Consider the following 13,586-nt stretch of genomic DNA (forward strand, 5'->3'; position numbering starts at 1 on the left):
CGCCGCTGAAAGTGTTCCGCGCAAAGAAAGAACATGTTCGTTCTTTGCGCGGATTCCGCAAGCACTGCATAGCCGTCAATGGTGACGGCTCAGTGCCCCGCGGCCCTAGCGCCAGGCGGAAGCTCCGCTCGTAGAATTCATCCGAGAGAATTCCAATGTTTGAACGCACCCTCAGGGTGCGTTCACACGGTATAATTCAAGAGGAATTTACTCGAGTAATTCCTCTTGAATTCTCCGCTACATAATAATGCATATCTCCTCTGGCCATTGACTCTATGTATTTTCCGCTGTCCTGTTCATACTGCGGAAATTGCGCTCGCGGAATTCCTTTCTGCTTGAAGAAAGAACATGTTCATTCTTCAAGTGGAAAATGGTCTGGTTGGGTTTGTGTGCCTACATTAATTCCACTAGGGGACGGTGCACGCTCTCCTGCACATATTTTAAGATTTTTTATTAAGTCCTCCACCGGAGGAAGAGTGCGGCCTGACCCGAAAACACTAGCTGCTACTAGGCAATAAGCCATGAAGTCTTGGTGAGTTGGGTTCGGTATGTCTCTACACCTTGAGGCTAGGGTGTAGCCAAAATAATCTGTTTCATCGTTCCTGTCAACCCTCTGGATAAGCGATAATGCCTCACTTCCATCTTATAGTTGTTTATCTCTTATCCGGAGGGTCCGATGGGAGCGACGTTGCGCTGGTTGAGAGGAGGGGGTCTCTGTATGCTGATAGGTTGTTGCTGACGGACCTGGAGTTGCATCAGCTCAAGAGCTTTCAGTAGATGAAGAACTTGCAGAAGCCTCTGTTTCCATCTCAGCATGTGGAGCTGGAGTGGACGCTCTTATTGACCCGCTTGCCTCCTCTCTGTGTTCCTCACTCGCTTGCTCTTGTTCACCTGCTTCAGGGGCCTGGTAATTTCCATTGGTACTGCAAATCAGAAAAAATAAACAGTAAAAAATTTTAAATAAAAAAATGACCATTCATCTGTATTGGCGCTTCACTGCTCCAGCCATGATATCACGCATGGAGCAATGTAGCGACAAATGGACAGGGAGGTGGAAGGTAGGGGCCCTCCTCACATCCTCTCAGCTGATCGTGACACTGCGGTTTAACCACAGTGGTCCTGATCAGCTACACTGAGCTGCCAGGATGTATGTGAGCTGAGTTTAGCTGTTTGTGATCAGCGCGGTAACAATGCAGTGTCACGATCAGCTGAGAGGATGGGAGGAGGCGGTTAATACCAGGCATCACTGCGATTGGTGATGTCTGGTATTGCCCACAGATTCACGCTGTGTAGGCGCCCGCTATGATGCACAGTCGGCTCCGCGCAAATTCCACACGCATTCCGCACAAAACAAAAAAATAACTTTTTTTTTACGAACGTCATTTTTCAGCTGGAAATACTCGTGCTTTACTCAGTGTGAATGCAGCCTAACAAATCTGTCATCAGTGTCAACTGCACTAACCTGTCGGTACAGACAGGTAGTGCAGGTGACACTGATGACAATGATACTTACCTGGTCCCGTTCCGTGCTGTGGTTCTTCGGTTATCCTATTCAGTATCTTCAGCTCCGGGCCCAACACCGCTGCTGTTTGCCAACAGCGGGACCCAGCAGAGAACAGTGGTGATGTCACTAAGCTCCGCCCATGCTCCAAGTCAGGCCCGGAGCTGAAGATACCGAAAAGGATAGCCGAAGAACCACAGCACGGAATGGGACCAGGTAAGTATCGTTGTAATCAGTGTCGCCTGCACTACCTGTCTGTATCGACAGGTTGGTGCAGGTGACACTGATGACAAATTTCCTTTAACAACACTGGGCCATAGTAATATATAAAGTTAAAAAGAGAGTGTGTATGGCACAATACTTCAGGAGCTGTGCATCTTCCCTCTGGTACCTACCTACCTAACTTCCAGTAATTGTATCAATTCATCATTTACTATACAAAACCAAGGTGTAACCTTGATGTGATTCTCTTCTGTTTCCATGGAAAATATACATTTAATTATTGCATTCAAAGCCTGAATGATTTCTTACCGTGCTCCATTTCTAACACGATCATTTCCAGATAACATTTTATTTCATAAATCCTAAGCAGCTACTGATATTAGGGCATCTACCTTTGCCACATTCTTTAACCCCTTAAGTGTAGGGTCACACGTAAGGGATTCACATCAGATCTGCTGGTGACCTGAACCTATAGTGTGCCTCCAGCTGTTTCTCCCACCCCAACTCCCCAGCACTACGAGCAGCCACACAGGGACAAGCAAGTCACCGCGCACATGTGCAGTGTACTCAGACATCGCGGCAACTCTACTCTCTCTTTGTGGCTGTATTTTTTTTTTTTATTATTTATTTAATTTCATTTACAAGTTAAAAATTAATTTTTTTAAAATGAAGTAGCTCCCTATTCTATACTATGCATGCTCTTTGGCAGGGTTTACAGCAGTGGCCAGTGACTGGCTAAGTGGGCAGGTCCTACAGGTTTGATGCATCATAGAAGCCAGGAATCAGCAGTGAGTGTCCGGAACAGGGAGCTATGAGCGGCGGGGGATGGGGGGTAGGTGAGTATACTTTATTTTATGTAATACAGTGAAATTTACCTTAGCGGACACCTCCCAATAGCGGACAGTTTTTAATTCCCCGGCAGAGTCCCATAAGACTTAATGATTTGCACCTTCCTAATAGGGGACATTCCCAATAGTGCACGCAAACACACCAAATAGGAGACAAAACATTCCCAATAGGGGACAATAGGGAACATAATACTCCCATTAGGGGACAAAACACTCCCAATAGGTAACAACCAGGCTTGTGTGCCGGCCCTACCTTGTACACAGGTCCACTATCAGGGGATACAGCCAATACCCCAGTTAGGGGCCCAGGCCCCCCTGCACCCCACTTAAGAAGCCCCAGCACAGAAGCAGAAGACCAATGTTTAAACAGTGGTCTCCTACTTCTGTACGTCCGCCAGCGACATCATTCACCCCTCTCCTTCCCTGATCCCCCCCGTGCCACTTTATCCCTCCCTTTATTACCCCCTGTGCCACATCATTTCCTCTTGACCTATTTAATCCCCCTTTATTGCCCTCTGTGCAAATTCATCCCCCCTCTTTACCACCCTCTGTGTTATTTCTCCCCCCCCCCCTCTGCCATTTTATTCCCCCGTTATCTCCTGTGCCACTTCATAAAGGGGGGATGATGAATTTACACAGAGAGTAATAAAGGGGGAATGAAATGGCACAGAGGGATCAAGAGGAAATTATGTGACACAGAGGCTAAGAGGGGGGATAATTTGGCACAAGGCACGGGGGAATAAGGTGGCACAGGGAATAAAGGGGGATGAAATGATACAGGGGAGGGATAAGGGGTGATTAAACGCCACTGGGCGATTCTACTGTGATATTCCTTTTTATCATGTTTTATAGGTAATTACACTCTGAAGTGAGTACAGTGACCCCCCCTCCGACCTACGATGGCCCCGACATACGATCATTTCAACATACGATGGCCTCTCAGAGGCCATTGCATGTTGAAGGCAGCATCAACATACAATGCTTTTGTATGTTGGGGCCATCGCATAAACGGCTATCCGACAGCACTGATTGCTTCAGCTGCCACCGGATAGCCGATTACAATGCCCCGTGTGGTCCGCTGACGATCACTTACCTGTCCTTGGGGCTCCAGCGCATCCTCTTCGGGATCCCCTGCATCGTTGGCGCTCTCCATCGTCGTCATAACGTCGCTGCGCACACCGTCCCGTCATCTAATAGGAGCGGTGTGCGTAGCGACGTGATGGCGGCGACGGGAGTGAGGATGCCGGGGAAGCAGAGGCCTTGCCGGAGCGTCGGCGACATCAAGGGCAGCGGTGACGAGCGGTGACGGTCCGGAGCGGCGGGGACAGGTGAGTACAACTTCCTCTACCAGTGGTCTTCACCCTGCGGACCTCCAGATGTTGCAAAACTACAACTCAAGGTATCCCTGAGGAAGGAGAACGTCATTCTCCGAAACGCTGTTGGAGCTATCTTTTTTGGCCCATCTGTTTTACCTTAGTGACATCACTTGTAGGTACGGACTTTTACTTCTTTCACTTTGTAGCACGCAGGTGGAGACGCCAACGGCCGGGGCAGATTTCCCTGCGGCTGCATAAAGACTTCCACACACGCTTGGAGCACCAGCACAGAATACAAATCACCAAGCAACATAGCTGAATCCCTGCTGGAACTACCACCATAGATCTAGACATCGGAGGACTGGGAGAATATATGTCAAGCACACATACACTAAAGGTTCTTTCAGCTGCCTGTATGTGTTGTACTTGTGGAAAACATCCCATTACAATATAGTATTGTACCTAATCACTGCACCGGCAATACCCACTAGTCACAGACGTATTAGCAAGTCCCTGCTAGCGCTGCTGTCTACTATATATTTTTTATCATATCTTTAGATTTGTAAATTACTTCTATTTTAAAATCTTAAAGGGGTAATCCAGGAAAAAAAACTTTTTTTTATATATATCAACTGGCTCCAAAGAGTTAAACAGATTTGTAAATTACTTCTATAAAAAATCTTAATCCTTTCAGTACTTATGAGCTTCTGAAGTTAAGGTTGTTCTTTTCTGTCTAAGTGCTCTCTGATGACAACGTGTCCCGGGAACCGCCCAGTTTAGAAGCAAATCCCCATAGCAAACCTCTTCTAAACTGGGCGGTTCCCGAGACACGTGTCATCAGAGAGCACTTAGACAGAAAAGAACAGCCTTAACTTCAGAAGCTCATAAGTACTGAAAGGATTAAGATTTTTTAATAGAAGTAATTTACAAATCTGTTTAACTTTCTGGAGCCAGTTGAGATATATATATATATATATATATATATATATATATATATATATATATAAAGTTTTTTTTTTTCCTGGAATACCCCTTTAACCCTTCCAGTACTTATCAGCTGCAGTATGCTCCACAGGAAGTTCTTTTTTTTTCTTTCCTTTCTGTCTGACCACAGTGCTCTCTGCTGACACCTCTGTCCATTTTGGCAACTGTCCAGAGTAGGAGCAAATCCCCATAGCACACCTATCTTGCTCCGGACAGTTCCTGACATAGACAGAGGTGTCAGCAGAGAGCACTGTGGTCAGACAGAAAATACATTTAAAAAGAAAAGAACTTCCTGTGGAGTATACAGCAGCTTTCTGGCACCACTTGATTTAAAAAAAAGAATTTTAAATGAAATTTGTCATCAGTATCCTCTGCACTAACCTGTTGTACAGGCTTGCAGGTCAGGGGAGTACCTCTTTAACCCTGTGCCCTCAGTTTGCTTTCCTAAATTATATTTTTTATTTTATTATTGTTTGTTTTGCGTTTTTTGTGCATCAACTTACTTTTCAATTTTTTTTTTTTCCCCTAAGGCTGGAACACCTGTTAACCCTTTATGGTCCTCTCTCAGATGTCCATAATCAAAAGCGCATCTACCAATGTGACATACTTACGCAATCAAAAAAGATTTCCCTCCCAAGGTGCAGAACATGTAATTAAATTTTTATTGTTGCAATAATTGAAATCAAAACTGAATTGTTCCTGGAAATTCAACAGAGAATATCTTCTAGATTTAAGTGGGGAAAATTGCAGTAAGCAGAAAAAAAAAATCACACATTAACATCCATTTATTCAGCGTGAGCGTAGAAATGAGTTCATTATAAAGTGACGATTAACACTCTTACAGAAATCAGATTATCAGCATGTGTGAGAAGTGGCTGCTGAGTTTAAGAAAAGTGAATCTAATTTTAAAATAAGAGTGTTTATAACTCTATAAATCAGCAATAATTCCTCTGCAGTAATGCTGGGTAGAGCAAAAACATTGCATTCTCTTAGTTTCTTTATTCATTCATAGCTGTCAATACAATTCCGGAATCCATGGTCATGAAATTGGAAACTTTGTAAAAGTAATTTGTAAATTAAATTACAGTTATTACCTATAATAAGTGCCCACATTTAATTAAAGTGTACCTCCAATAATAAAGGTGTCTCTAAAAATGTAAGATAAAAGAAAAAACTTTGTAATATATCTCTTATGGTTCTCTTCCCCTTCTTCTCGTCTTCTCGATGATAAAATGTAGACACATCATGCAAGATAAGTTTTCAGCATCACTGAGGGATCAGATACAGTTAGGGTATGTTCACACTAGGGATTATGAATGGAATCTCCGTTAGCGAGATTCCATTCTGGTGGCCGCCGCCGCCGCAATACTTCAGCGGTAGGACCGCGTGGCACTGCGCCATCACCATTGACAGATATGCAGTGTTCGTGGACTTCCGCGCAAAGAATGAACATGTTCTTTGCGCGGAACAATTTCAGTGGCGGAATTGTGCGCCTCTGAAATTCCACAGTGTGAACGGGTCTCGCGGAAAACCATTCACACTGATGTTTTTGTTCACAGCACGGAATTCCATTCGTGGAATTCCATGGGAATTCCGTAGTGTGAACATACCCTTTCAGCTGCAGAGACCCAGCATAGCACAGCAGAGAAAGTGATTGCATGGTGAGTGAGGAGGGGCTCAGTGAGTGAGCAGCAGAACAGAGGGATTTGTGAGCCAAATACAGAAGCTAGACACATAAAAAAAAATCTATGGGGTTAAGAGCAGGATCAGGGGAGTGGCTGCTGTATCCTGGCTCGTGCTTTTTGGTTATAAAATTGGAAACTTTGGAGAAGTAATGTGTAAATTAAATTACAGTTATTGCATATAATAAGCACACACATTTACATAAAGGGGTACTCCAGTGGAATATATATATATATATATATATATATATATATATTCGGAGGCGCATCTTTCCCCCTATTCACACGGTGCGTTTATGGTACGTTTTTTCATAATACATTTTTTTTTTTTACTATTAATTTCTTTATTACTAGTAGGTCTTAACATAGCCCATAGACTGGGTGAGAATGATTATGTTCTCTTCCTGGTCTATGATGATAAAAATATTTGCCCCTCTACATTATTTTTATTTTGTATATCACTTTCTATGGATTTTGTTTCTACTATGCATTTTATTCTAAATTTGGACTCCCACTGTCATGTATGGTTCGATGCTTGTGGCGCTCCCACGTCTTCGCCAGGTCGTCTGATGCCGTTTTCGGGCGCGCATGCGTGAGTATGCGCTCCGGTCACGTGACGACGGGGCGGAACTTGGGGGCGTCACATGACCGGGAACCATGTGACAACAATACGAGACGCCGTAATGGCGGTGCCCACACGCGAGAGGTGAGTGGTCTGTCCCCATGGCAATATTGTTTTTAATCACTGTAAGACGTAGTTGCAGCTGCGTCTTAATTATTTGCACTATAATATTTTTAATAGCAGCGATGGTCTAGTGTGTGTACGGCGACCATTGTTGTTTCTGATTACACTTTTATCAATTGCACTTTTTGTACACTATGAATTTTGTATTGATTATGTTTTTTTAATGTATGAATTATGTTCAATCATGTTGATTGGAGGTGGTGATTAGCTTAATATGATACCATATAAAGGTTTGTCTTGCACATTTGTATACCATGCTTGAAAAAGGTGGTGGATATCACTGAAACGTTGCATCTGAACATGGTTTAAATAAACACCGTTGTGTTTTTTCACCTGAACCCGTGAGTGCTGTTGGCTTTATTGCTGGAATATATTTATTTATTTATTTATTTTTAATCAACTGGTGTCAAAAAGTTAAACATATTTTTAAATGATTTCTATTTAAAAATCTTAATCCTTCCAGTACTTATCAGCTGTGGTATGCTCCAGAGGAAGTTGTGTAGTTATTTTCTGTCTGACCACAGTGCTCCCTGCTGACACCTCTGTCCATGTTTTTTTTTTTATGTGTCTAGCTTCTGTATTTGAAGAATAATGAAGAAAAAGAACCTTTCCTGCGGGTGCTGTTCCTGACTCCAGAAGTATCAAGCAGGATGCTGAAGTATGGTTAAAGTGCTATATAGCACTATGTTTATTAACCCCTTAAGGACCAGGCCATTTTACACCTTAGGACCAGAGCGTTTTTTGAACATCTAACCACTGTCACTTTAAACATTAATAACTCTGGAATGCTTTTAGTTATCATTCTGATTCCAAGATTGTTTTTTCGTGACATATTCTACTTTAACAAAGTGGTAAATTTGTGTGGTAACTTGCATCCTTTCTTGGTGAAAAATCCCCAAATTTGATGAAAAAATTGAAAATTTTGCATTTTCTTTAACTTTGAAACTCTCTGCCCGTAAGGAAAATGGATATTCCAAAAAAAAAAAATGTTTTTTTGATTTACATATACAATATGTCTTCTTTATGTTTGCATCATAAAATTGATGAGTTTTTACTTTTGTAAGACACCAGAGGGCTTCAAAGTTCAGCAGCAAATTTTCAAACTCACTATTTTTCAGCGACCAGTTCAGGTTTGAAGTGGATTTGAAGGGTCTTCATATTAGAAATACCCCATAAAAGACCCCATTATAAAAACTGCACCCCCCCCCCCCCAAAGTGTTCAAAATTACATTCAGTCAGCGTTTTAACCCTTTAGGTGTTTCACAGGAATAGCAGCAAAGTGAAGGAGAAAATTCACAATCTTCATTTTTTACACTCGCATGTTCTTGTAGACCCAATTTTTGAATTTTTACAAGGGGTAAAAGGAGAAAATTTATACTTGTATTTGTAGCCCAATTTCTCTCGAGTAAGCACATACCTCATATGTCTATGTAAATTGTTCGGCGGGCACAGTAGAGGGCTCAGAAGCGAAGGAGCTACAAGGGGATTTTGGAGAGTACGTTTTTCTGAAATGGTTTTTGGGGGGCATTTTGCATTTAGGAAGCCCCTATGGTGCCAGAACAGCAAAAAAAAAAAAAAAAAAAAAACACATGGCATACCATTTTGGAAACTAGACCCCTTGAGAAACGTGTGTTTCCCCCCAATTTTCACATTTTTGCAAGGGTTAATAGCAGGAAATACCCCCCAAAATTTGTAACCCCATCTCTTCTGAGTATGAAAGTACCCCATAAGTGGACGTCAAATGCACTATGAGAGCGCTACAATGCCCAGAAGAGAATAAGTCACATTTGCAAATTTTGCTGAAATGGGGGGACATGTTGCATTTAGGAAGCCCCTATGGTGCCAGGAGAGCAAAAAAAAAGAAACACATGGCATACCATTTTGGAAACTAGACCCCTTGAGAAACGTGACAAGGGGTAAAGTAAGCCTTAATACCCCACAGGGGTTTCACGACTTTTGCATATGTAAAAAAAAAAAATTCACTAAAGTGTGGGTTTTCCCCAAAAGTTTACATTTTTAACAAGGGTTAATAGCAGAAAAGACACCCCACAATTTGTAAATACATTTCTTTGGAGTAAGGACATACCTGATTTTTGGATTATTTTGGTTCCTCTGGTGCACACCAGGTCTTGGTATAGGCATGAGGTCAGTCAGGGGCCTTGAGCTTTTCATAGCAGAGGATGTGGGACCCCCCCTCAAGGAGCGTTAATGGGGGGAGCACTGAGCCCTAAAATAGGGGAACACTATGGGGGACAACGGGCCGTAACTGGGGTATACAGGTGGGGTACAGTGGGCCAGAAAATTATAAATTATAATAAAAAAGGATATATTACCAGAATGATGACCCAAAACCCTATGCTCTGAGTCATCATTCTGGGAATGTGATGTGTGTGGCCGTCCCTAACCTGTTGCCTCAAATGTGCACCCGCTCAGGTGGAGAGAGAGCGCTGCACATTTGAGGCAACATAAAAAGGTCCCCGATGATAGTGACTCAGTGACCTATGACCCATTTTTGAAAAAACACCCCCAGAGGTCTTATCAGGTATTTTTTATTTATTTTTTTCAGTTTTTTTGGGGCAATTTAGTGGTTTTAGGAGGTTAACAATTTGGAATGTACTCTGGACTTGGTACATTGGTCAAATTATGGAAAATTAAACTGAAAAGGGAAACTTTAGTGCTCCATGAAAGTGTGATACTCCCTGAAGCAGCCTATGCAGAGGCCCGGATTATCTGGGCAAGTGTCGCACTGATAGGTGGTGTCCTTCCGAATCCCCCTCCTGTTACACACACTGCATCTTTTCTGGGTTCGTCCCTTCTTTCCAATGTGGAGGATCACATCTGGAAAGTGTTGGCCTGGGACGATCCTGGCGCCTATAACTCCAGACCCTTGGGAAGTCCGGCCTTCTCTTTCCCGGTCGCCAACTATCAGGAACCTTAGGACATCTTCTTGGTACTGGAAGAATGTCCCTGTGTTGCCAGCGTACTGGGATAGTACAAAAGAGTTGTACATGGCAACCTGTACCAAGTAGACCGCAACTTTTTTGTACCATGCCCGTGTTTTCTGCATGGCGTTATATGGCTTAAAGACTTGATCTGAGAGATCAACCTCCCCCCATATACCGATTGTAGTCCAGAATAAAATCGGGCTTGAGGACCGGTCCCACGGTACCTTGCACAGGGACAGGGGTGCTGCTATTCCCATGAATAGTGGTGAGCATAAGGACATCCCTCTTATCTTTATACTTCACCAACAACAGGTTATCATGGATGAGGGCACAGTACTCACCCTTGGGGATAGGCGTCTGGAACAAATTTAGAGGGAGGCCTCTCTGGTTCTTCCGCACAGTCCCACAAGCGGACGTGGATCTGGCGGAAAGGGATTTGAACAGAGGGATGCTGGTATAAAAGTTATCCACGTATACGTGGAAACCCTTATCCAGCAATGGGTGCACAAGGTCCCAAACGAGTTTCCCGCTAACACCCAGAGTGGGAGGACATTCTGGGGGTTCAATACGGGAATCTCGTCCCTCATACACTATAAACTTGCAAGTGTACCCGGAGGTACTCTCCCAAAGTTTATAGAGCTTCTCGCCATACCGCCCCCGCTTCGAGGGAATATACTGGCGGAAGATGAGTCTCCCCTTAAAACTGATGAGAGACTCATCTACAGAGAGGTCCCTGAGCGGTACGTAGGCCTCCCAAAATTTGGCCCCAAAGTGATCGATGACCGGCCTCACTTTGTAAAGCCGGTCATGAGTGGGATCACCTCGGGGCGGACAAGCCGCATTATCTGCATAATGCAGGCATTTCCGAATGGCCTCGAACTGCTTCCGTGTCATCTCCATACTGTAAAGCGGGGTCTGATAGAGGACGTCCCCGCTCCAGTAATGACGAGCACTTGGTTTTTTGTCCAGGCCCATATGCAGCGTGAGGCCCCAAAATGTCCTAATTTCCACTCCATCAATGGCACGCCATTCATTGGGCCTGGCCAAAAGCAAATCAGGGTGATGGGCAATGAACTGCTGGGTGCTCCACCATTAGATTGACCAGGCTGTCACTGAAAAAAAACTTTAAAAAGTCCAGATCAGTGAAGCCAGCATGGTCAATCCGGATTCCTGAGTCGCCAACAAACTCCGGAACCCCTGGCTGATAACCCTCTGGGGGGCTCCAGACAGGGTCATCGGAAGGGGGCTCCGGTGCACTTGTCTGGGGGGCCGGACTCCTATTACGAGCGGCATTGCCACTTGTACTAGTGTCGGCCACTGGGTCACTCTCATGGGGGGTGCATGGCCTCGCCTGGCGGCGCCTCCGCCGCTGTACAGGGGACTCATCAGCACTACTAGATGATGAGGAGGACGAGGAAGAACACAAAAATGTAGGATCTTCCTCGCTCTCACTGGCAGATTCGGAGTCGGAGGCTAAAAAAGCGTAAGCCTCCGCTACCGAAAATGCCCGGCGGACCATCGCCTTTTTTCTACGGGGGGGGGGGGGGGGCAGTGGCGGGGGGAGGGGGGGTGTGCGGGGGGGGGGGGGGGAAGTATGTAGTGTGTGGTGCTTGGTGCTTGTAAAAAGTGTACAACAGTAATAGCAAAAAAAAAAAAAAGCTGCGGCCCAAAAAAAACCTGATGGCGCACGCAGCTCCCTGAACGCCTAATAGGACCCAGGGTCAGGGATCAGACTCTATTAGGACCCTTGGGGACCTATTGGGGGGTTACGGGGGGACTTTTATTTTTTACTTTTTTAACTTTATTAACTCCTACCTGTCCCTGCAATCCACTGTCCCTATTTTAAGGCTGGTGAGGGGGCTCCGGAGCTCTGAGGGGGGATCCACGGTCTTTTCCTCACTGCTGCACGCGCTGACTGAACACAGAGAGCGGGTGCAGCAGCGGGAAGGGACCGTTAACCCCTCCTCTGCCGCACTGCTATTGGCTGGACGATCGCCAGCCAATGGTAGCGTTGCTGGGGAGGTGACAGTATTGTCACCTCTCCCCAGCAACGGCAGGTGATTGGCGGTGTATCGTACACCGCCGATCACCATCTAGTTCCGGGTCATCGGGTCACCACTGACCCGAATGACTGGAATCACCGCAGATCGCCCGCGCGACATGTGGGGGTCCCGGGACCCCTCTCAGTGTTTGCCTCGGACGCCTGCTGAACGATTTCAGCAAGCGTCCGGTCCTTAAGTATGTGCCTGGTCCTTAAGACCCAGGGCGCAGGGACGTACTCATACGTGCCTGGTCCTTAACCTGTTCAGGACCCATGACGTATGCATACGTCTTCACACCCTGGGTCTTAAGGACCCATGACGTATGCATACGTCATGGCGTTTTCCGGTCTCTGCCGCTCGCCGGGCAGAGATCGGAACTGGATGCCTGCTGAAATCCTTCAGCAGGCATCCAGGGCAAACGCCGAGGGGGGCCATGTAGGCCCTTGCGATCTTCGGCGATACCGGGCTGATCGGGTCTCTGGGACCCGACCGCCCGGTAATTTCGCATGATCCCGGCTGTCACAGACAGCCAGGACCATGCTAACGTATAGGAGCAAGGTGGCAAGCCTGCCACCTCCTCCGATCCCCCTGCGATCTGTCGGTTAGTTAACCGACCAATCGCAGGAGGGGGGGCGGTTACTTCCTCCCGTCCTGCCCGGCCCCTGAAAGTCCGGAGAGGACGGGAGGAAGACCGGAGGACGCGGCGGGGGACGGGGGAGTGCTGGGGACCGGCCCCGGTACTTACCTCGTCCCTGAAGACTCGGATCCAGACGATGAAGACGGCGGCAGCGGCGACAGGTGAGTAGATCTTCAGCCGCGGTCGGGCCCTTTACAGCAATGCACGTCGCCGTAAAGCGACATGCATTGCTGTAATAGGACCCTGTAAACTACAACTCCCAGCATGCCCAGACAGCCCTTGGCGTCTGGGCATGCTGGGAGTTGCAGTTTTGCAACATCTGGAGGTCCACAGTTTGGAGACCACTGTGCCCTTCCAGATGTTGCAAAACTACACATCCTCAGCATGCCCTTACTGTCCAGGCATGCTGGGAGTTGTAGTTCTGTAACATCTGGCCCTTCAGATGTTGCAGAACTACAACTCCCAGCATGCCTGGACAGTTTTGGCATACTGAGAGTTGTAGTTTTGCAACATCTGGAAGGGCACAGATTGGGAACCACTGTATCAGTGGTCTGCAAACTGTAGTCCTCCAGATGTTGCAAAACTACAACTCCAAGCATGCTGGGAGTTGTAGTTCGGCAACATCTGGCTCTAAAGATGTTGCCGAACTACTACTCCCAGCATG

General features: G+C 45.9%; 2 long non-coding RNA genes across 2 annotated transcripts in view; one reads left to right on the top strand and one right to left on the bottom strand.

Moving 5' to 3' along the window:
- Positions 1-299: 299 nt before the first annotated feature.
- Positions 300-13,586, bottom strand: part of LOC130361274 (uncharacterized) — a 48,290-nt gene continuing 35,003 nt past the window's right edge. Inside the window, exon 3 of the long non-coding RNA XR_008890935.1 lies at positions 300-923. This is a non-coding gene — a long non-coding RNA (uncharacterized LOC130361274). The remainder of the gene's footprint in view (positions 924-13,586) is intronic.
- On the top strand, positions 4,102-8,158 carry LOC130361273 (uncharacterized). The gene is made up of 3 exons (XR_008890934.1): positions 4,102-4,284; positions 5,402-5,509; positions 7,871-8,158. It is a non-coding gene; the product is annotated as an uncharacterized LOC130361273 (long non-coding RNA).

This window comes from Hyla sarda, chromosome 3 (assembly GCF_029499605.1).
Source record: "Hyla sarda isolate aHylSar1 chromosome 3, aHylSar1.hap1, whole genome shotgun sequence".
In the NCBI taxonomy this organism is placed as follows: Eukaryota; Metazoa; Chordata; class Amphibia; order Anura; family Hylidae; genus Hyla; species Hyla sarda.